We start from the raw sequence: 23143 nt of genomic DNA on the forward strand, positions 1-23143 counted from the left end.
TAACCTGAAGTTTTCTAATCTCTTCCATCTCTGAGTAGGTCAGTCTGTGAAAGACTTCATGAGGTTCTTGCTGACCCCACTCTACAAGAGATTGTGGAGGCCATGGAGGCAGTGAGGTGCTTTTCCTCAGCATCTAGCATGGTCTGTGTGTATGAGTGTTCACAGAATAAAGGTGATCTTGATGAGCAAAAGCTTTAAATGCATAAGAGCAAATTGCATTTTTAGCAATAAGAAAAATGAAGCAAGGCACTTTGCATACCAGGTATTAAAATGTATGATAAAGCTTACAATGTTAAAACAAAGTGTTTTATCCTATAAGAATTGATAGTTCGAAAGCAGACCCAAAGAATGACAGATTTTCAGGGGTAGAGATTCAAATGTGACTAGACGAATGAAGAACACTGATGCCATGAAACAGTGGCTGAATGCATGGTCCTGGCCAAATGCTGGGAAGCTAAGAAAATCTGAGAGAATTTTCCTCTTGGGGCCTTGTTGGGCCAACACCCTCCTCCACACCGCCTCTAACACCCTGTATTTCTCCAGTGGATTAATCACCTGTGGGCCGTGAGTTCATCGTGGTCTACACATTGGAAAATCTCCCCACTTTACTTCTCCAATAAGAAGACATTATTGCCATGATCGTAAATGGCAGCCACGTTAAACCATAAGAAAATGGAAAATAAGGAAAATGTGTTCACCAACATAGATTCTGGGAATTAGGGAGATGCCACTAACAAACCCAGAAACACAACACTCTGCAAGGCATCCCACTGAGCACCTCTAGCCAAAGACCCTGTCACTGGAGAATGTTGGTACTTATTCAACTAGAACAAATGGCATGCTTGCATTTATACAAATGTTAGGAATTAAAGGTGTTGCTGACCTAAAAAATAAATACGGCTTAGTGACCTTATGTGGCCCAGATGGCCGATCTGAATGGAAACCAGGATCCCTTCAACGATTTCAAAACAAGTTTACCTCTACAGGACAGGAGGGAATCTGTTACGTTCTTGTATTTGGCCACATTACAGGAAGACTATCTGTAGAAACCACGTTGCCAGTCTAATACAATCAGGCTTGAAATAGGAAGCAGGAAATCATACATACCACAAATACAGAACTTTTTCATCTGAATTCTCTCCTGCTAAAGAGTGAGCTAGTGAAAGAAGTAATTATATCTGTGGCAGAAAGTCAGCTTGCCCAAGAAGCCAGAAGAAGCCTCATTCAGGAAGAATATCGAGAGTACTACCAAGCAAAGGAAGAGGCCCGTACATACTTATGGAAAAGAAGAAGCCTCACTCTGTTGGATGCTTCAAATAATTACAGAATATAACAGACTCTCTTCCTTAAATTGGCTTTGTCTCCTGTGAATGTTTTACCTTCTTTTCAACATTAACATCTAATTTCCTATGTCACCCAGTGTTCTAGTTGATGAGGATTGTGTAGATATTTCATGTATGTGTAAAAATGTTTTCTCATAATTAATTAAAGTTGCATTAAGTAAAGTGTAATTAGGTCAGATGGCAAAAGATTTTTCAGCAATGAACAGAGAGTGAACGGTTGCTCTGTAAGTCATGCTGTCAGCCTCTTTCTTATAAACCCGGAGTTAATTGCAGGTTAAAAAAAGAAGTACAGGTTTTCAGCATACGATAACGACGACATTTCAGCTCATCAGAGAAAGAATGGATTGTCTACCAGATGGTGTTAGAGAAACTGACTTACCAGTGGGAAAAGCTGAAGTCAGCTCCTTGTAGACTTTGGTCTTTCCCTGGGCTGCACAACCTGTATACACCCGCTTGAGAGGCCTACTGCTTGCATCTGGGTGTAGGACCTACGCTCTGCCAACTACATTTATACCCTAAGAACTCAAATTTGGAGCACCTGGGTGGCTCAGTCAGCTAACCATGGGACTCTTGATTTCTGCTCAGGTCATGATCTCACAGTTCATGGGTTCGAGCCCTATGGTTTCTTCCTACTCGTTTGGGGCTGTGCATGAAGCCTACTTGGGATTCTCCCTTTCTCTCTCTCTCTCCCTTTGTTCTTCCCCTGCTTGTGCGCATGCATCTGTGTGCACATGTGTGCGTGTGCGCATACAATTTCTCTCTCTCTCTCTCTCTCAAAAAATAAAAATAAAAAGAATTCCAGTCTGAAGCCTGGGGAGTTGCAACAAGAAAGCACCAGGGTGGGGCGCCTGGGTGGCGCAGTCGGTTAAGCGTCCGACTTCAGCCAGGTCACAATCTCGCGGCCCGTGAGTTCGAGCCCCGCGTCGGGCTCTGGGCTGATGGCTCGGAGCCTGGAGCCTGTTTCCGATTCTGTGTCTCCCTCTCTCTCTGCCCCTCCCCCGTTCATGCTCTGTCTCCCTCTGTCCCAAAAATAAATAAACGTTGGAAAAAAAAAAAAAAAAAAGAAAGCAAGCACCAGGGCTACGAAGTCCATTCTGGCCCGAGGTCTGCAGGCTCGGGGCCCCACCAATCCAGAGCCAGCTGCACACAGTGGAGCAGGTGTGCTGGTGTGCACACTAGCAGGGAACAGGGCCCCAGCCCAAGCATCTGCTGCAGGGATGGAGGTGCTCACCAGGTCTGGTGGGTGGCCCTGGAGGAAGTGTGGTAAGCCCAGGGGCGCTCAGCAAGCTTCTCCCCCCCCCCCATTCATTCTGCAGCCTGCTCTGAGTCCTCTACCCTTTCAGTAAGTTGCTTCCTTCTCAACTTAGAAGGAAGTCCTTGGGGAACTTACAACTAAGTTCTTACAACTAAGAACCCTGATCAATTTGCTCACCTGTTACAGCAGAATACATTTCAAATCTATTAATAATTTGAATAAGAAAATTATTCTAGGGGTGCCTGGGTGGGTCAGTCAGGTGACTGACTCTTGATTTCAGTCATGATCTCATGGTTCCTGAGTTGAGCCCCATGTCGGTTCTGCACTGAGAGAATGGAGCCTGCTTGGGATTCTCTTTCCCACTCTCTGCACCTCTCTGGCTTGTGCACTGGCTCGCTCTCTCTCTCTCTCTCTCTCTCAAAAATAAATAAATAAATAAATAAATAAATAAATAAATAAGAAAAAGAAAGAAAAATATTCTAAAAATTAGAGGATATATTTTATAAGCCTGAGGACAGAGGTGGATTCTTGAGTTGGAATCACACACATACATATAAAATACATTAAGATACATACATATTAAGGTGTATATATCTTATACCAAAGTCAGGGAAATTTTTTCTACATAAAAATTTACAACTCCGACATGGTAAACATTATACACTAATGAGACACAACAGTAATATTTTCTAAGTGTAAAGTGCTTAAATATCAGTGACCAAGAAAAGCCCACAAATACCCGTAGAAAAACAGGCAATAGACATTAAACATCAATGCACATAAGAGCAGATACAAACAGAAAAATGTAAAAAAGTATTTAATCTCACCAGTTATGATCAACAAACAGTAAAACAATGGCATACTAATTTTTGCACATCACATGTGCAAACATAAATGAAGAGAATGATAGTGACCGTTGTTAACAAGAGTGAGAGGAAACACTGATAGCCAGATGCTGTTGGGTCAGTGTAAACGGGTAAGCATTTTCTATAGGCAAGAGTTAAGCAGCGTATATAAAAAATTTGACTTGTTAAATCCTCTGACCCAGCCAAGCTTCCTCAAGATATTTATCCTAAGGATGAAAAAATTCAGCCAATCTAGCAAAGATCTGGCTTTTAAATGTATAAGTGTTTATTGTAGCATTATTTTTCTTAATATAAGTTGAGAAACATCAATATTACCATCTCCAGCAGACTGGTTCAATTAATGAACTGTGGTGACTCCATAGGAGGGACACTGCTGCTCTCCCATGGCTATCCAGATCTATATTCCGACATGTAAAATACCTATGGTAACCTAAGTAGAGAACTTTTTTCAACACACATATGCCCATAAAAAGAAGCCAATAAATGAGTCATTCTGAAAAACAGTACCTGGAGTAAGAGCGTGCACCGTGCTTCTCAGCTGGTTTTAGCACCAGCAGGGGCTCAGCGGGCTGAACTCGGGGCTCCTTTGTCTACTGTCTATCTTCCTGCTCCATTTATATCCTTCCCTCTGCTGACGGTCTCAAGGTTTCAAGGCAATAAATACTTACACAAACATTTTCAGGACTCCTGACCTCAAGCATTATAGCCTGCTAACAACCGAGTTCCTCTTTGGGAATCCGTTCTAAGTGACCCCAGGAAGTGGCAGACAGCCATGCTCCGTGGATGGACAAGGACTTGTACGCATCTACTATCTCTGCCCTCCAGCCATCCGGACAGACTCCATTCCTTTCTCCTCTATTTCCTATTTGATAACGTTCTCTCTGCATTACGGTTAGTGAGAGAGCGTGAGAATTACCCCCATTAACAAAAGAGTATGGGCTTTGCAGAGGACTTGCGTTCAAACCCCAATCCATCCCGGACTAGCTGTGGGGCCCACAGTCACAAGCACGTTGGTGGCAGCACAGACTGCCGAGCCTCAGTGGGACACCCAGACAGGCAAACAAACACCAACCTCGTGTTACAGGGCCAAGTGCGCCCCACCCTTAGCGGGGCCCAACTGGGGCCCCTCCAAGACACAAAGTGTTGAAAAGCTTGTTTGGCTTCTTGTACTGTTGGTATCAGCTACATCCAAACTCATTTAAGGGAATTTTTACTTTCCCAAACAGCGCAAAATATATATGTGCCTAAATTAAAATAGATACTTGCTGGATATTTCTGTTGCAAATTTCTAACTTTTCTTATTGTCATGATAGCTGTCCCCTGCATTGCTGGTGCCCCGAGGACAGTTTTGTCTGTAGTTGGGTAATGTAGCTTATATTTGAGCTGTTTAGTTAGCATTTTCAGCGCAATCATTGTCCCCTTAGTTTGTCATCATAGCAGGGTCCTGGATAAGGGAAGGTCTCCTGCCTTGGCCACACAATACACCACAGTTTCTGGAATTGGAACCAGGAACAGATATAGTCTAATGTGGATGGGACTGCACCTCTCAGGCTCCCTGGATGTCTCCAACATACACCTTATCAATAGCCTTCCATTTCACTTTCCAGTGTCTTAGTTTGGATGATAAACTCTATGTTCATCCGGAAAGCCACCCTAGTTGGCTGTGGGTTTAAAGTCTCATGTCCCGGATCGCTTCAGTCTTGGACAAGCTGGTTACCATTGACCCAGCAGTGACCAAGACCACCGAGTGCGAGAGCTCCCAGGTCCTGGGGCTGGGTCTAGCCCACCATCGCTCCTGGTCAGCTCACTTGGGAAGCTGTGTTGTGTTTTCTACTCAGCCCTCAATCAGGATTACCCCTACCCATCAGAAAGCTTCTGACCCTGCTGACTCTCAAAGGGGCAGGGCTAGAGTCGCCATCCACTTCTTCCTGGTCCATGTGGCCTCTTTGGAAGGTTGAAAACCCTGTCCCCGAGGCCACCAGGTTCTGTGAAGGGCAGGCTAGGTAAGCCAGACGGACAGTCCTTCCATTCTTTTGCCTCAGAGCAATGGGAACCTCCCCGCTTTATGCATACCCACTCTAAGGAGGTAAGCAGTGATCCTTCTGGAAGCAAAATGATGTCCTGGGGTGGCCCTCTCTTTCATCCTCTAGATAAAGAAGAAGCCATCTCCTTTTTCAAAATGAGCAGATGAACCAGTATATAAATAAATATTTCACATTCCTTCTAAATTGATGCCACTCTGTATGTCAAATTGTGCCTCTTGTTTATTTTTTTTCAGCTTTGTGTCTGTCTCTGGACCTCCCAGCTTGAATGTGAGTTCCTTGAGCGCAAAGACTACCTGGTTCACTGTTGTGTCCAACGTGCCCAGCCCTCCTGGTTTGTCCAGGACCAAGCAGTTTCCCAGGACACCAGACTTCCAGTGCTAAGACCAGAACAGTCTGAGGCAAAGCTGGGTATTCATTCAGCCTAGCTGTATCCCTGGTCTGAGGGCAACACCTAGCATGTAGCATGTGTTCAACAAACAACAATCATAACTGTAATCAGATCAACTCTTACTCTGCAAGTTTGTTTTCAGAATTTAAAGAGGGAAGAAAAGTGCCAAGATGGCCATCAGGACCTTGATATTATGAGTGTCCTCCCCACCGGGCTCTCATTCTGACCTGGGAGGAGACAGGATGCTGTGGTTGACCACATGTGCCAGCTCATGTCCTGGTCAAGCAGCACCACAGTCTTCTTCCATATTATCCCTTCTCTTTCAGGGGCTGGAACACCAGGACTGCATCTACCAGACCCATGCCAACAGGATTCCAAGTTCAATTTTGCCAATGAAAGGCACTTGCATGAGATCTGGAAATCAAAAGAGAAGTAGGATTTCATATCTACCCACTGACGTCGCACTGTCTCTAAATTTATGTTTATTGTTATCCTCCGGCAGTGGTGGGCAGGTGTGAGGGCTTTGTAGGCGGGAGGTGTGAAGCAGCCTCCCTGCCAGAGTCTGTCTGGAAGTCTGACAGGTCTGTGCCTGAGGCAGCCGTGAATGGGCCAGCAGAGCCCCAGCTCCGTCTTCACAGGCAGCAACACCACACCTCTGACCTCTTCCTTAGTCTCCCCTCCTCCCACTCACCTCTCTGCCTTCCTCTTCCACTTTAAGGAGCCTGGGATTGTACTGAGACTACCTGTACAATTCAGAACAATCTCCCTAACTCAGAGTCCTTGATTTAATCATATCTGCCAAGTCCCTTTTGCCATGAAAAAACAAAACAAAACAAAACAAAACAAAACAAAACAAAACAAAACAAAACAAAACATACTCACAGGTTCCAGGGATTAGGACAGGGACATCTTTGAGGATTCATTATTCTGTTGACCACAACAGCCAAATACAAATTAACTGATTTTCTTTTTTCTTCCCCAAAGCAGTGACTCTGGTTTATTCCAAGCCTTAGTATTTGGCACAGAAAATAAACAGTATTATCTCAGAAAATTCACTCATGGTGTTGAGTGCTGTGATATCCTGAGGGCTAATGGAAAAGATGATTTTGGGGGAAAGAATGAAAAAACAGATATAGAAATAAGGGAAATTTTAAATTAAAGCTAAGCAATACACAAATGTATACACACACATTTAATTTACTAACTAAAATATTAATTCATTAAAATATTTCCTGTTCAAATGTTTTTAGACTTGCTACCTTCTGGTAATGGTATTCTAGGCTCTTTGGTTCCCAAAGGTTAGGATCCAAAGGCACTATACCAAAAAATGAGAAATAAAATGAAAACAAATTTGGGCTATATTCTAACTCAGAGTCAAGTCCATAATTATGTGTACAGTGTGTTAAATCTTATACATTTGGCTTATTTTAAGTCATTTTACCAAGCTGCCCATTTGCTTAACTCTCTGCTATTGCAACCACATTTTCCTATTCTTCCATTCTTTAAGTTATGCTTATTGATTTCTCTAAGGACCTTTTCAATTCTTCCTTCTTGCATTGTTTTTCTCCTTCATTTTGTGCACCAGCATGCCTTTCTCTCTCTTAATTTCCTCTGAGGAGCCATTCTACCACTTCCGTGCCCTAAATAAAAAGCTGAGATGTTCTCAAAGTCCAAAGTTGCATCATGGACATAATTCTCCTTGTAGTGTAACTATGTAATCAGATCGCTCCTAACAACATTGATCAGATACCAGATTTTTGCATAAACAGACTGCAACTCTTTATTTTCCTGTACGTGTTAAAACAAATATTAAAATATCTATTATTTTTTAACTAGAATGTCCAAATCATCTGGCTTACCCATTAATATTTATTTTTTTAATATGAAATTTATTGTCAAATTGGTTTCCATACAACACCCAGTGCTCATACCCATTAATCTTTAAAACATACTTAATTCCCGGCAGCTACAGAATGCACTTCCCTATCACCAAGGCTCAGCCTTGATGTCACCTTTGAGTCTTCTTTTTTAACCCCTCATATTCAGTCACCAAATAATGAACAGTCCAAGAAAATATTTTTAAATTTTAAATATTCTCACCATGCTGGTCCTCAAAGCATCCAATGTGGGACCACAGACTCACCCGCCCCTAACTCACCTGACAGCTGCCCTTGAGCCTACCTTCCTAACAACAACTTTGTGAGTAATGGTGCTTTTCTGATCATCTCACTTAATCCTCCAACTACAAACATCACAGGTAACAACTATTGGATGGTGACGATGTCCCTGCTACTTCTCTAACACTTTACATGTTTCATCATTAAACCTTTCTAAAATCCTCAATAGGAATTATTACTATTCTCATATTGTATTTGAGAAAACTGAGGCACAAAGTGGGCAAGTAACTGGTCCAATGGTTCCTGTTCCTTCTAGGTGAGCAAACCAGGATTTGAACCAAGATCCTTGACTATAGAGCCCACGGTCTTCACCTCCACATCTCAGTGTCCACCCCAACCCTTCCCCCAACCAGGTGGAACTCCGATTATTTCCCCCCTCAACAGATAATGAACTGATCCTTCAGCTGCTAGGAAACCTGCCTAAAATTCCATGTGTAAGAGCCACCACAGCATACGGACTTTCTTCCCCAGGTCAGAAACTTTCATTGGAAAAATTATTTCCTATGGCAGTGTTTCCCAAAGTGCATCCCCCAATTATCACAGACATTACAGAAAATGTGGATTTGGGGGATAAACTGGATTGGGAAACTTTACACACTTTATTCCCCTTTTTGAAATACAGAAATCACTCAATGCAGCATAGTAAAGGCTTTGACAAGTCCAAAAATAAAGAAGCCTATTAAATTTAGTTTAACCTAGTTTCTCAAACCAGTATGGACCATGAAATTACATTTCTATGTCTCCTCTATTACCATATGTCACAGAACATACTTTGGAAAATGCTATGCACTAGACTCAAATCTAAACACCCTGGCTTTCATTTATGAGACTTGGCTAAGTCTTCCATAGTCTACTCCCTTACTTGTCCAAAGTTGCTACTTATTGGAAAATCAAATCCATATAGCTCAATGTATCAACAAGTTAAAGGAGGAAAATCATGTGATCATATTGATTGACACAGAAAAAGCATTTGACAAAATTTAACACCCACTCACAATAAAAGTCCTTAGCAAGCTAGGAATAAAAGGAAATAGGGTGCCTCGGTGAATCAGTTGGTTGAGCATCCAACTTCGGCTCATGTCATGATCTCTCAGTTTGTGGGTTCAAGCCCCGCATCGGGCTCTGTGTTGACAATTCAGAGCCTGGAGCCTGCTTCAGATTCTGTGTCTCCCTCTCTCTCAAAAGTAAATAAACATTAAAAAATTTAAAAAGAAGGAATAAAGGGAAATTACCTCAGTAATAAAGATCATCTGCAAAAACCTGTAGCTAGAAGGACTGAATGTTTTCCCCTAAACTTGGGGAAAATCTGAGGAAGTCTTCTCCCCATGCTGCTAGACAGCATAATACTAGATGTTCTAACCACTGCAATACGGCAAGAGAAAAAAATCAGAGGCATAGAGATTAGAAAGGAAGAAATAAAACTATTGCTAACTGCAGATGACATGATTGTCTATGTGGCAAACCCCCCAAAACCTACCAATTTTCTAGAATAAGTGAGTTCAGCAAGCTTGCAATAAATAAGACCAACACTTTAAAACTAACAGCACTTCCATATGCTAACAATAAAATAGGGAACCCATAATTTAGAACATCATATGATTTATAATCAGTCCAAATAAAATAAGAGACCTACGTAGCTGATACATCCCTGTCATGGAATATTACTCAGCAATAAAAAGGATCAAACTACATAAATGACACTTAAAAACTTGGGTGAAAGGGCGCCTGGGTGGCTCAGTTGGTTGAGCGTCCGACTTTGGCTCAGGTCATGATCTCGCGGTTGACGAGTTTGAGCCCCGCATTGGGGTCTGTGCTGACAGTTCAGAGCCTGGAGCCTGCTTTGGATTCTGTGTCTCCCTCTCTCTCTCTCTGCCTCTCCCTCACTCATGCTCTGTCTCAGAAATAAAGATTTAAAAAAAAAAAACAAAACTTGGGTGAATTTTCAGGTAATCATTCTGAGTAAAAAAATATCCAATCCCAAAAGTTACATAATGAACATATTCCATTTATATAACATTCTTGAAATGACAAAATATAAGAAATTCAGAAACTTTAAAATAGGTTAGAGGTTGCCAGGGGTTAAAAATAGGAAGCAATGTGGGAGAAAGTGGCTCTGTAGGTTGTAATAGGCAATGGGAAGGTTCCTCATCACGTCGAACTGTGTAGTATGTTGACCATCATGGTAGATATGAAAACCCACATAGATGATAAAGTTGTGTAGAACCTAATGCAATATTCTTGCATTAATATTTACTTATGCATCTTATACAGCTTAGTACAATAGAATGATACACATGTGCACTACCCACACAAATGAGCACCAGTAAAACTGGGAAAAGCTGAATGATGTAGTAAATTATACCAATGTCAATATCCTGGTTGTTACCGTACTATATTGTGTAAGATGTTACCATGGGGGGAAACTGGGTAAAGAATATATGAAATTTCTCTGTACTATCTTTTTTTTTTCTTGAAAATTTATTTATTTATTTTGAGACAGAGAGAATATCCCAAGCAGTCTCTGTGCTGTCAGCGCACAGCCCAACGTGGGGCTGAACTCACCAACACCTGAGATCATGACCTGAGCTGAAACCAAGAGTCGGACGCTTAATCCACTGAGCCACCCAGGCGCCCCTCTGTATAATTTCTTACAACTGCATTTGAATCTACAATTTCTCAACAAAAATTTCAATTAAAACAAAAAAGAGAAGGCGGTAACATACCATAACTTTCAGTTCTTTGGTTCTCTGCTGCCAGGCATCTCCTGCCTGCCAAGAGTCAGAACGGGGGCCTCGCTCACCTTTCAGTCGCCATTGAGAAGGGTATTTAACTAGGGCTTTTGAGAGTTCTAATTCCTGCAATGCCTGTTATTCTGCCGCAGAAAAGAGACTATGATATAAAGTAGCAAAGCATTTACTAAACATTGCCATACCCTCTTCTCCACAACCTGAAGAAAAGCTGGAAAATTGCCTAGGCTGCATCCAGGAGGTGAGGTGATGCCTGATTAGATCATGTGAAGCAAACGCCATCCCAGCTGTAGAACAGCGGTCAGGGTCTGGTCTTCTCCCCTCACTGGCCAGGGTCTGAGGTCTGACTTCAGTCTTACCCAATCTCATTCTACAGATATGCTATGCTTGGCAAAGTTACACTTGTTACATGCTGGGGGAGTCCTGCTTCTCGAACCAAATTTAAAAAGCATGTAACGGGGCGCCCGGGTGGCTCAGTCGGTTAAACATCTGACTTCGGCTCAGGTCATGATCTCACGGTCCGTGAGTTCGAGCCCCGCGTCGGGTTCTGTGGTGACAGCTCAGAGCCTGGAGCCCGTTTCGAATTCTGTGTCTCCCTCTCTCTCTGACCCTCCCCTGTTCATGCTCTGTCTCTCTCTGTCTCAAAAGTAAATAAACGTTAAAAAAATTGTTTTAAAGCATGTAACGGAATATTATTCCAAAATTCTGGTTTTTAGGGTAGAGGACAACACGCTTAAGCATTTGTTTGCTCCTTCCTTCACGTGAGCAATTTTGGGGAAATGCAAATATAAAACTACTCTGATTCATTTTTGACCCCATTAAAGAAAGCATTCTAGAAATAATCTCCTCTATGGATTTGCTCCTTGTACTCTAAGAATTCTTTCTTCTCCTACAGTGTTAGCATTACCATTGATGCTACTTTTCTACTTCAGGAGTTTTCCTGCTCCCCTTTGACACCTCTTACAACACTGCTCTTTATGGTAGGGATATTTGTTAACAAAATGTACCATGCACAACCAATGAGATGAGGTGTTAGCTTGTAATACTTTATCTGGTCGGAATTTAAAGTTTTAGATTTGGGGGGCACATGGGTGGCTCAGCCGGTTAAACATCAGACTTCAGCTCAGGTCATGATCTCATGGTGTATGAATTTGAACCCTACCTTAGATTCTGTGCTGTCAGCGTGGAGCCTTCTTCGGATCCTCTGTCTCCCTCTCTCTCTTTCCCTCCCCCACTCACACTCTTTATCTCTCAAAAATAAACAAACATTAAAGAAATTTAAGTTTTAGATTTTGAGAGTGTCATTTATCAATTCATTGCACAAGTACTTATTTATTACATACACACTTGAAATATTATGCAGTCACTAAAACAGTATCAACGGTGGATTACAACATAAAAGTTTAAATATATTCATAGAAAGACTGGGAAGAAGCACACCGAATTGTGTTTAGGTGGAAGAACACGAGTGGTATTTTCTTTTTTCTCTATAACAAGTATGCTTTCATTTGATAAAAGATACATTTTTAAAAAATGAATCTGGGGGCACCTGGGTGGCTCAGTCAGTTAAGCAGCCAACTTAAGCTCAGGTCATACTCTCACAGTTTGTGGGTTCGTGGGTTTGAGCCCCGTGTCAGGCTTTGTGCTGACAGCTCAGAGCCTGGAGTCTGCTTCAGATTCCTTGTCTCCCTCTCTCTCTGCCCCTCCCCCACTCACACTCCGTCTCTCTCAAAAATAAGTAAACATTAAAAAAAAATGAATCTGACATTTTTCCTGCCTCTAGAGAATTACTTTGTTGGGGGATTAAGCAAATCAAAATGATACCAAGATGGTGATTACATCTGGGTTGGCCCTAAAAGGCAATCTTTACGTTTATATTCATGAATCTCTTTATTTTACACATTTCATAGAAAAATGTGTTATTTTTACAATCAGACAAGAAAGTTTTCAATGAAAAAGGAAGTGGATAATTATTTATCGTATGGATTGATAAGTGCCCACGCCAAATCTTGTACAGCCTACTCTGTAGCATGATCCATGAAAATACAAACTCTTCAATAAGTACTGATTGACCTGATCAGGTTCTGAATGAAGGTAGGTGAGCATTAAATGTATGTGAATGTACTTGACTCTTAGCAAGATAAAGTCATTGCTAAAGTCAATTTCAGGGAGATAACTATGCGTATAATTCAAAGCAGTTCATTTAGACCATGTGACTCTGAATATAGGTCCCACACAGAGCAGACACTCTTATCTGAGTTTGTGTTTTGCAAACGGCATAGAGGCCCTTCACAATTTGTCTATAATAGATCTTTATGGGTTCCCAGAGTACACATTCCAGTCACATTCAAGGCAGAGCATTTCAAGCTGTTCTCCAAATGATTCTCTTTTAACATTAAAATGGGCAACCCCTCTAGTCTTGTGAACTCCTACTTATTTCCTTCCTGATGAGGACAGACACAGAGGATGGAGGTGTAGGAACAGTCTTGCAGCTGCAGAAGAACTCAAGGAGGCTGGGACAAGATAGACCACAGCCTAGCAGCCCCTCCTGCAGCACTGATGGGGAGATAGGCCTCCCCTACACTCCCAGGGTGGATGCCATAGGGGGAAGGGTAGGGCAATGCCCCAACAAAGGAATTTGGAAGGAGCTAACTACATATGTATTTACCCTTTGACCCAGTAATTATACTTCTAGAAATCTACTCTGAACATATACCTCTACAAGTACAAATCAACATAGGAACAGATTTGTAATAGTGGTGGCATTATTTGCAACAGAAAAACATTGCAATTAACTTAGTACTTATCCATGAGACACTGAGTGAATATACTATGGAACATCCATACATCCATATAATGGAATACTAAAAAGAATGAGGAATATCCCTCTGAACTCATATGGTGACTTCCAGGACATATTTTATTTTATTATTTTATTTTAAAGTTTATTTATTGAGAGAGAGAGAGAGAGAGAGCATGAGAGGTAGAGAGAGAGAACCTCAATCAGGGTCTGCACTGTCAGTGCAGAGCTTAACGTGGGGTGTGAACTCACAAACCATGAGATCATGACCTGAACAGAAATCAAGAGTCAGACACTTAACTGATTAAGCCACCCAGTCACTCCCAGGATGTATTTTAAATGAAAAAAGTATAAAAGAGTATGTACAACATACTGCCCTTTCTCTTAAGAGAGAAGGGATAATTTAAATATACATATGTATGTATATAAAATATATATGTATATATATTTCCTTTTTTGCAGAAATAGGAGAGATAAATTGTAAACCAATGACAATATGTATATGTGGAGTTGGTAAGAAAGTGGGTGGGGGTGTATGGAGAGGAAGGAGACTTCTTTGAGTCTACCTACTTCTTTGACTTTGACTTTTGAGTTGTGTGTATTTTTACATATTCAAAGGAAAAAATTAAAAGGATGAAAAATATCAAAAACTACTACAAACAAAAAAATTAACCTAAGTGTACATTAAATATATAACCTGACTGTAAACTTTGGTACTAGGGCTATTATTATAAACCCCAAAATAATTGCAAAAAAAAAAAATCGAACTTCATAGTAAAGTAGGATCAATTTATTGTTGGTAATGGCACTCACATTATTCTGAAACTTTGTTCAAGTTGTAAGACAGAGGAAGTAAGTAGATATATTTACTCTGATGTTGTAGGGAACCAGGGTTCTCATGATGAGGAAGAGAAATACAAATCAGGAATGGGGAAAGGAGAAGAACTCTGTGTTCCTAAGCTAATAGTAAAGTTATCAGTGTAAACTCATGAACTTAAAATATATGTTCCCTAAATGCAAACTGGTGCAGCCACTCTGGAGAATAGTATGGAGTTTCCTCCAAAAACTAAAAATAGAACCACCCTAAAATCCAGCAATTGCACTACTAGGTATTTACCCAAAGGATACAAAAATATAGATTCAAAAGGGTACATGCAACCCGATGTTTACAGCAGCATAATCAACATTATCAACAATAGCCAAACTATGGAGAGAGCCCAAATGTCCACTGACTGATGAATGGATAAAGAAGGTGTATACACACACACACACACACACACACACACACACACACACACACAGAGGAACATTACTCAGCCATCAAAAAGAATGAAATCTTACCATTGCTATGACGTGGATGTAGCTAGAATGTATTATGCTAAGCAAAATAAGTCAATCAGAGAAAGACAAACATCATACGATTTCACTCATATGTAAAATTTAAGAAACAAAACAGATCAACATATTGGGGGGGGGGATGAGAGAGGGAAACAAACCACAAGAGACCTTTAACAATAGAGAACAATCTGAGGGTTGATGGAGGGAGGTGGGGGGGGGGTGGGCAAGATGAGTGATGGGGATTAAGGAGGGCACTTATGGAGCACCTGGGTGGCTCAGTCAGTTAAGCTTCAGACTGGGTTATGGCTCAGGTCATGATCTCACGACTTGTGAGTTTGAGCCCGGGATCAGGCTCTGTGCTGACAGCTCAGAGCCTGCTTGGGATTCTCTCCCTCTCTCTGCCTTTCCCCCACTCTCACACTCTCTCTCTCTCTCTTTCTCTCTTCAAATAAATAAATAAACTTTTTTTTTTTTTTCAAAAAGGAGGACAGGTGTTGTGATGCGCACTGGGTGTTGTATGTAAGGGATGAATCACTGAATTCTACTCTTGAAACCAATATTGGACTGTATGTTAACTAAAATTTAAATAAAAAGTAAAAAGGTACAGTAAAATAAATGAAATGAAATGAAAAAATATAAAATAAAGTAAAATAAAATAAAATAAAATAAAATAAAATAAAATAAAATAAAATAAAATAAAATAAAATAAAAATGTTCCCTGGCTCTGTCCACTGAAAGGGTCTGGAGGCAGTAACAGGCCAACAGCTGTGCATAAACCTATCCACCCCCACGACTTGTTTCTAGATCTCGTTCCCTATAAAGAAACCAGGGCTCCTCAAGAAACTGCTGAGAGCAGCCTGGGACACAGACATACAAGGCCACGCTGGAGTCCTCTCCAGGCGCAGACGAAACCGAGTGTCTGCACAAACCACAACAATCGCCAAACGCTTCTTCCAGGTAACACAAGCGGCTGTGGCTTCTGCACCAACTCAGCTTCTCTCCACCGTCCCTCCTCCTGTCACGAAGTCTCCAGCACCCCATCCAGGGCAAAGGCCCACTTCACGGACACAGCCCTGTCTCCTGACACAAGTTAAACTCCCACAGCCAGGCCCTGTTAACACCTGTGCCTGCAGGGCCCCCCCCCCCCCCGGTCACCACGGTGTCTGTGGCCTCCCTGCTGCACTGGAGGCTGTGCTTCTCGCCCCTGGAAGGGCTCTCAGCACCTCCCGCCCACCCACGGGACATAAAGACACCCACGGGACATACGTGGGCAAGCACCTTTGTGGATGATGGAACGCATCTCTAAACCTTTTCCCGTAATTATACACTACGGCCAGAAAGGCATTTCAGAAACTTCCTCTACCCTGTGCCTCCTCCCCTGGCTTTGCTGGTCCCCAGAAACAATCATTCTCAAATCTTCTGGCTGTTTTTCTTAAGCCATATTCCTAAATAATATGCCTATTCTGTCACTTCTGGATTCACCTATTTCAAACATTATCTCTTACCTTTCTACAGCGTGCTGTCTTGTACACGTGAAGTAAAAAAAAAATTATTCAAACTCAGAGGCAAACAAAATGACAACTGCTTGAGTTGTTTTGAAATGCTAAAGCATTTTCTCATCAATCTGTATGACCCTCCTCTGACACTCCTGGGGAATGTGACTTTACATTGTTCACAAAATACTCGATCAGCAATCCACAGCTGATGCTGTTTTCCTTCACACACATCCATCCATATTCACTTCCTCTTCCCGTCTTCCCAACATACGATAATAATGAGTTTTTAAAAATTGGTCATCGGTATTGACATCATTATGACAAGGAAAATGCTGATCATTCCTTTCTTGAACAATGTCTTTCACCAAGTGCCACCCTATCCTTTCTCAAATGTGGAAAAGCCTCTTTTCTGGACCACTGCACCCTCCCTGTGAAGCATCATGCTCTTGAGTCCTCCTGAAAACATTCCGACGTGGTTCTGCAGTCATGTCCCACCAACGCGATGCGAGGAGCCTCTGCTGATGAGCAGGGATCATGGTGGTACCCACACAGCCTACCACAGATTCTCTGCAGACTGACCGAAGGCAGCCAGAGTTTCAGTCTGGTTGAAATGTTCATCTCACACACTCATCTGTGTTCAGTGGATCAGTCGAAGAGAAGCTGAATTTAGATGATCCAGCCTCACTGTTTACGCAAATCTGGCATTAGAGATGACATGAATTCCTTCCTCCGTGCATTATCACTGAATGAAAGAAAAGGGATTACACCATTTTTATGAGAGCTAGGTGGATACAGTTTGGTCCTCATTTTGGAGAGCTTGAAATACTTAGCATCATTATATATTTGATTATATAACCAGGTACTGAGGCACCTTTTACTTTAGTGACCCACAGAATGAGGTCGGGTGAGCTTTCTGAATCTAACGATCTGAGGTCCTTGAAGAAGTGGACGTAGAGAGTGAAGAAGGGCCCATTCTGGAGAGTGTTCTGGGAGCTAGCTGTTACGAAACACACTCAGTGATGCGGCAATTTTGACAAGGTCGGTGGATATGAGAGCACAAAATTGTTGTCTCCTGAAGATATGGAAACATTTTAGAAGAGGAGACAAACATGAACTTCTAGAAGCATATTTTATTCCTTTTCCAACTCCATCTTTTTTTCTGTTCATTATTTTTCAATTTGTATAACTTCTGTAAAATAATCTGTGGGCAAGATGACCTAACAACCCTGTAAATTCCATTTAGCGATTCTCTGCGGTTTCTGCACATCCTGCTGTGACTATTTGTCAGTGACTGAGGCTGTCAACTTTAGCAAACCAGTTACAGGATGGCATGGAATCTGGAGGAATAACGCATCTGGGAGAGGCAGCTACTTAGCTTTAAAAGGATGTGAGGGATGCCTGGGTGGCTCAGTCTGTTAAATGTCCGGCTCTTGATTTCCGCTCAGATCATGGTCTCATGGTGTGTGGGATCAAGCCCCATGTTGGGATCCACACTGACAGCTCAGATCCTGCTTGGGATTCTCTCTCCCTCTCTCCCTGCTCTCCCCCCTTCCCCATCAATAAATAAATAAGCTTAAAAAAATAAAAAGGATGTGAGAAATCAGGCCTTGATGGAGGCAAATGGATGGCAGGAAGCAACAGTAGGAATGAGAGCCCCAGTTTACAAGTTGACCTGGGTCTTCCCACTAGAGGTAATAAGTGAAGTCAGAGGAGGTGATATGACATCTTGGGGAAAGTACACAGAGGAAAAAGGACTGAAGAATGTTTATGCCAAAACTAAACCAGATATAACACCAAATCAAAATGCAAACCCCAAATTCTAAAGGGTCCTTGAAAGTTCAGAAGACAGATCTTAAGGTGGGTTCAAATTCTCAGAAATGAGAAGTAGCTCCTCAGTGAGCGGAAGTAAAAGTGAAACCCTTGCCACGAATGTTTTCTGTCATTCTAGAATGGTATCCAGGTGAGAAATATTTATTCTTCATTCTTCTCTATAAAGTACCAACAAGATATGCTAAAAAAAAAAAAAAAAAGATCCGAGACTGAAGAATAAACATTTAGCCATCCTAAAATGCTAGAACATATGAAGTCTCCATGAAACACACACACATACACATACCAAATTCAAATATATGAAATGTCTCACCCAATAAATCAAGCAGAAGGAAGGAAATTAGTGACTGTTGTCTGAGTACTTGAGATCCACAGTTCTCTGAATATGGAATAGAAACGGATAGCCATTTTCTGTTTAATTCAATAGTCACATTAATTTGATCTGTGCTCTTATCAGCTCTACTCAGAGGGGAGACAGACCTTTAGCTTTCACTGGGGCCATAGAACGATGACACACGACTCAAACTTCTCAGAGAGTGGGGTTGTGATAGAATGGCCCCCAACGGTAAAACGAGTTCAAGGATCCCTGCATAATCGGAAATAGCCTACTCGTGGGAGCCAGTGGACATTCAATCTGGGGTGGGTGTCATGGCCCAGGGCAAGATGATGGGGTCCAGGTAAGGGCATCTGCGTGTGGTCCTGGAGCCTGAGTCACGTGGCAGAGATTGTGCACAAGAGCATGGCCTGGTCCAGCACAGGGCATCAGAGTCCAAGCATGGTGGAGCCTGAACGGTGCTAAGTGATCCGTTTGAAGGTGTATGTGGCTTGGTGTCAATCCTTCTGTCTCTAGGCATCTTCTCTAAACTCGTATATGTTTACATATACGTATATGTATACGTATACGTGTATGTGTATGTATATGTATATATTCGCATGATGTGTGTGTGTGTGTGTGTGTATGTGTGTGCGTGTGTGTGTGTGTGTATGTTGTGTGAGGGAAGGTCCACTTTCTCCTACTCTAGAGGGTCCTGGGGTTCAAATCCACAAAATTCCAAGTCCCAAGTCCATCCAGGCCAAACCTCTTTCTTGTCTGCTCCTCCTCTTTGAGATTTAGGTACTTTTCTATCTCCTGTGGCTTTGTCTGAATATAAGTTCAAATAGTACTACTTTCTAATTTCAGAAATAACTCAAATGCAAAGGTGAGCTGAACTAGCTTTAAGATCCCTGATGGAGTCAACATTAACTACCCAGTAAGTGCCATTTTCAGCATTAGAGGTCTAGAGCCAGGTAAAGTTCAGCACTTCTTCCACTGGATCCTCAGAACCCACAGCTGTTCTATTTGCCATATCAACTGGCAATTCCTGTGTGTCTGTGTCTGTGCCCTGAGGGCTGTGAGCTGCTTCACCGGGAGCTCCGTGTTTCACACCTGGATGGCCCAGGCCCAGAACACAGTAAGTGTCTCATGAATGTGTGTTGCACTGATAAACACCTAAGCCTGCGAAAATGCACAGCAGCCTAGTGCGCGGCAATTTTTTTTATTGACATTTGAGGCAATGGTGCTCAGGATTCCAGGTATGCTCCAAGAACAATGGAATCTGAGAGGTTCTTTTTCAATTATGACAGCAGGCTTTTTATTTTTTATTTTTTCAATTAAAAACATGTTGGCAGTGGGAACCTTTTTTTTTTAGAAGCATACAATTTCCATCTTTCTTCTTCTACCAAACTATTTCTCAGTTTGTTTTCAAGCTTTACATTAAATAATGCTTTTCTCCTGTGCTACTCAGGAGACTGAAATGAAACTGGCCTTCAACTGAATAGTATATCAGAGACTTACAAACCATATGAACATGTATTACCAAGTTTCATTCTGTGCATTTGTAACATGTGAACTTTAAAACTCACCACACGACATTATACAGTTTAAAAGGTAACCTAAAAGAACAGATTGCACAGAGTCAATGAAATAAAATGTTCCCAGTGACTAGTGACTACTTTTGCAGTTTATAGTTCAAAACGAAAAGAGAAACCTCCACTCTCAGGACACATATCAAATATCAAATTTCACCCCAAACCCCTGGCCAGTCCCTGTGGACAAGGGGAAGGGTGCATGATCAGCAAAGTTTGGGTCATGCCCGTCATAGACACTAGAATAAATATGATTTCAACACATGGTGACGGGAAAACTGGATAACCACGTGCAAAAGAATTAAGTTGGTCTCCTACTTTGTACCACTCGCAAAAACTAACTCAAAATGGATTAAAGACTTAAATGTAAGACCTGAAACCATAAAGCTCTTAGAGAAAGCTCCTCAACCTTGGTCCTGGAAATTTTTTGGAAATGACATCACAAGTACAAGCAACAAAAGCAAAATTCAGTAAGTGGGACTGCATCCAAGTAAAAAGCTTCTGCACAGTAAAATAAACAATCATCAGCAAGATGAAAACACACCTTACCTACTAGGAGAAAATATTTGTAAACATATACGTGATAAGGGGTCTATATCCAAAACATCCAAGGAGCTCATACAACTCAATAGCAAACACACTGATTATAAAATGGGCAGAGGACATGAATAGATATTTTCCTAAAGAAGACATACAAATGGCCAACAATTACATGAAAAGATGCTCAACATCACTCATCACCAGAAAAATACAAATCAAAACCACAATGAGACATCACCTCACACCTCTTAGAACAGCACTATGAGACAACATGGATGAACTTGAGAACATTGTTCTAAGGAAAATAAGCCCGTCACAGAACAAATACTGCATGATTCGCGTAACTGAAGTATCTAGAATAGTCAAACACACAGAAGCAGAAAGCAAAATGGTGGCTGCCAGGGTCTGGGGGGAAGAGGGCAACGGGGAGTTGCTGTCTAATGGTAATGACGTTTCAAGATGAAATGGTCCTGGAGATCTGCTGTACAACATGGAGCTTATATTTAACAAAACTGTATTTTACATTTAAAAATTTGTTAGATCTCATATTATGTGCTTTTTTACCACCACTGAAAAAAAATGCTACTACTCAGACCCATCCAGATTGCTGGATATTATTGTTCATTCACTTCCACTGCTGCATAACAGTCCATTGTGTAAATGGAATTTTGTGAACTCTTTATTCATTGACTGTCCCGTTGATGGACTCTGGAAGGTCTCCAGGTTTTTATTATTGTAAAGAACACTGCTACTAACACTTTTTACCCATCTCTTAATGCCCATATTCAAGACTATTTCTTGGGTACATACCTTGGAGTAAAACTGCTAGGTTTTTATTTGTTAATGTCCAACCCTACGAAGCAATGCCAAATTATTTTTGCAAAGTGACTGTGATTAATTACACTTCCCCAGCAATGTATAAAACACTCCTGTGGATTTATAGCCTCTATGGCATTTGTTTTTGTCAGACCTTTTACTTTTCATCAGTCTGGTTGTATTCTTGACTTCTATCTCCCTAAATGAAAATGATATTGAAAACATTTTAATGCGTGTATTGGCCACAGGAGTTTCCTTTTCTTTGAAATGGCTGCTCATGAATCTTGCCTATTTTTCCAACGGATTGTTTTATTTATTGAATTGTAAATATATATATATATATATATATATATATATATATATATATGTTTGATTGTATGTATATATATACATATATATATATATGATTGATATTAATCCATATCAGTATCATATGATGCAAATATTTCCCCCCAGTTTATAAGTTATCTTTTCAATTTCTTTATGTGTTTGTTTTTGTTGTTAACAGATTTCTTGATTTTTTATATACTAAAATTTGTCAATCTTGTCTATTACATTCAATGCTTTTTCTTTAAAAAAATTTTTTTTTGAAGAAAGCTTTCCTAGCCCAAGGTCTAAGATACATCAATTTTTTCTACTAAGAGTGTTAACATTTTGTCTTTGGCATATCAGTCTCTAACCATTTGGAACTTATCTCTACATAAGTTGTGAAGAAGGAATCCAACTTCACTTTTTCCCATATGGATAACTTTTTTAAGTCCTATAATCACACTGTCCCTCCTTTCTCCATGATCCCCCATGCCACTTTAGTCAGATATCAAACATCTATAAATATACTTTGATTATCCCTGAACCCATATCAGGCAGTTTTAATTATCATAATTTCATATTAAGTTCTGATGCCTGGGTAAGATAAATCCTCTCTTCCTGCTATATTCCTCTTCAAAAATGTTCTGGCTATCTCAGATATTTATTCTTCCATAGAGACTTACTTCAGAATAACTTCATCAAATCCTATCAGAATCACCCTGTTGAAATTTTGACTAGAATTATTTATTAAACCTATCCATCAGTGTGAAAAGAAGGGACACTAATCTTGGAAGTTACTATGTATTGTATCACTTCTACCGCAGAATCATAGACCCAGGTTCACAGGGGAGAAATATCAAATTCACTTTTTATGAAAAAAAGAAAAAAGTAGGCTAGGAGATACTACTAGGGCTATCTTTGGAAAATACAATCTGCCACGTAAGTCTCCTTATCTATTCACATGGTATTCCTCTACACTTTTATGTCCTTAAAAATATGCCTTCATAATAAACATTTTTGATTTTCCCTGTGGAGATAGCATAGGTTTTTAGTTAGATTTACTACTCAGTACATTATATTTTCCATCACTATTGTCAATTAGGTCTCCTCTTTAAATACATTTTTAGTTGCTTGTAATGTAAAGAAACGCAACTGATTTTGAATCCAGCCACCTTGCTAAACACTGCAAATAATACTTTTATTTCTCCTTTCTAATCTCTAGGGTTCTAGTATATTTTTCTTATTGCACTACATAGCATCTTTTTTTTTTTTTTTTTTTTTTTTTTTT

At 40.8% G+C, this 23143-nt stretch overlaps 1 protein-coding gene across 3 annotated transcripts in view; it reads right to left on the bottom strand.

Moving 5' to 3' along the window:
• Nucleotides 1-23143, bottom strand: part of CD226 (CD226 molecule) — a 112910-nt gene that overhangs the window by 85137 nt on the left and 4630 nt on the right. For all 3 annotated transcript variants that reach the window (XM_086683205.1, XM_086683206.1, XM_086683203.1), the window contains exons 2-3: nucleotides 6780-6985; nucleotides 3972-6311 (exon numbers count right to left, since the gene is read on the bottom strand). The gene's annotated coding sequence lies outside the window, so the exon portion shown is untranslated. The remainder of the gene's footprint in view (nucleotides 1-3971; nucleotides 6312-6779; nucleotides 6986-23143) is intronic.

This window comes from Puma concolor, chromosome D3 (assembly GCF_028749965.1).
Source record: "Puma concolor isolate L17-30 chromosome D3, mPumCon1.1.hap2, whole genome shotgun sequence".
In the NCBI taxonomy this organism is placed as follows: Eukaryota; Metazoa; Chordata; class Mammalia; order Carnivora; family Felidae; genus Puma; species Puma concolor.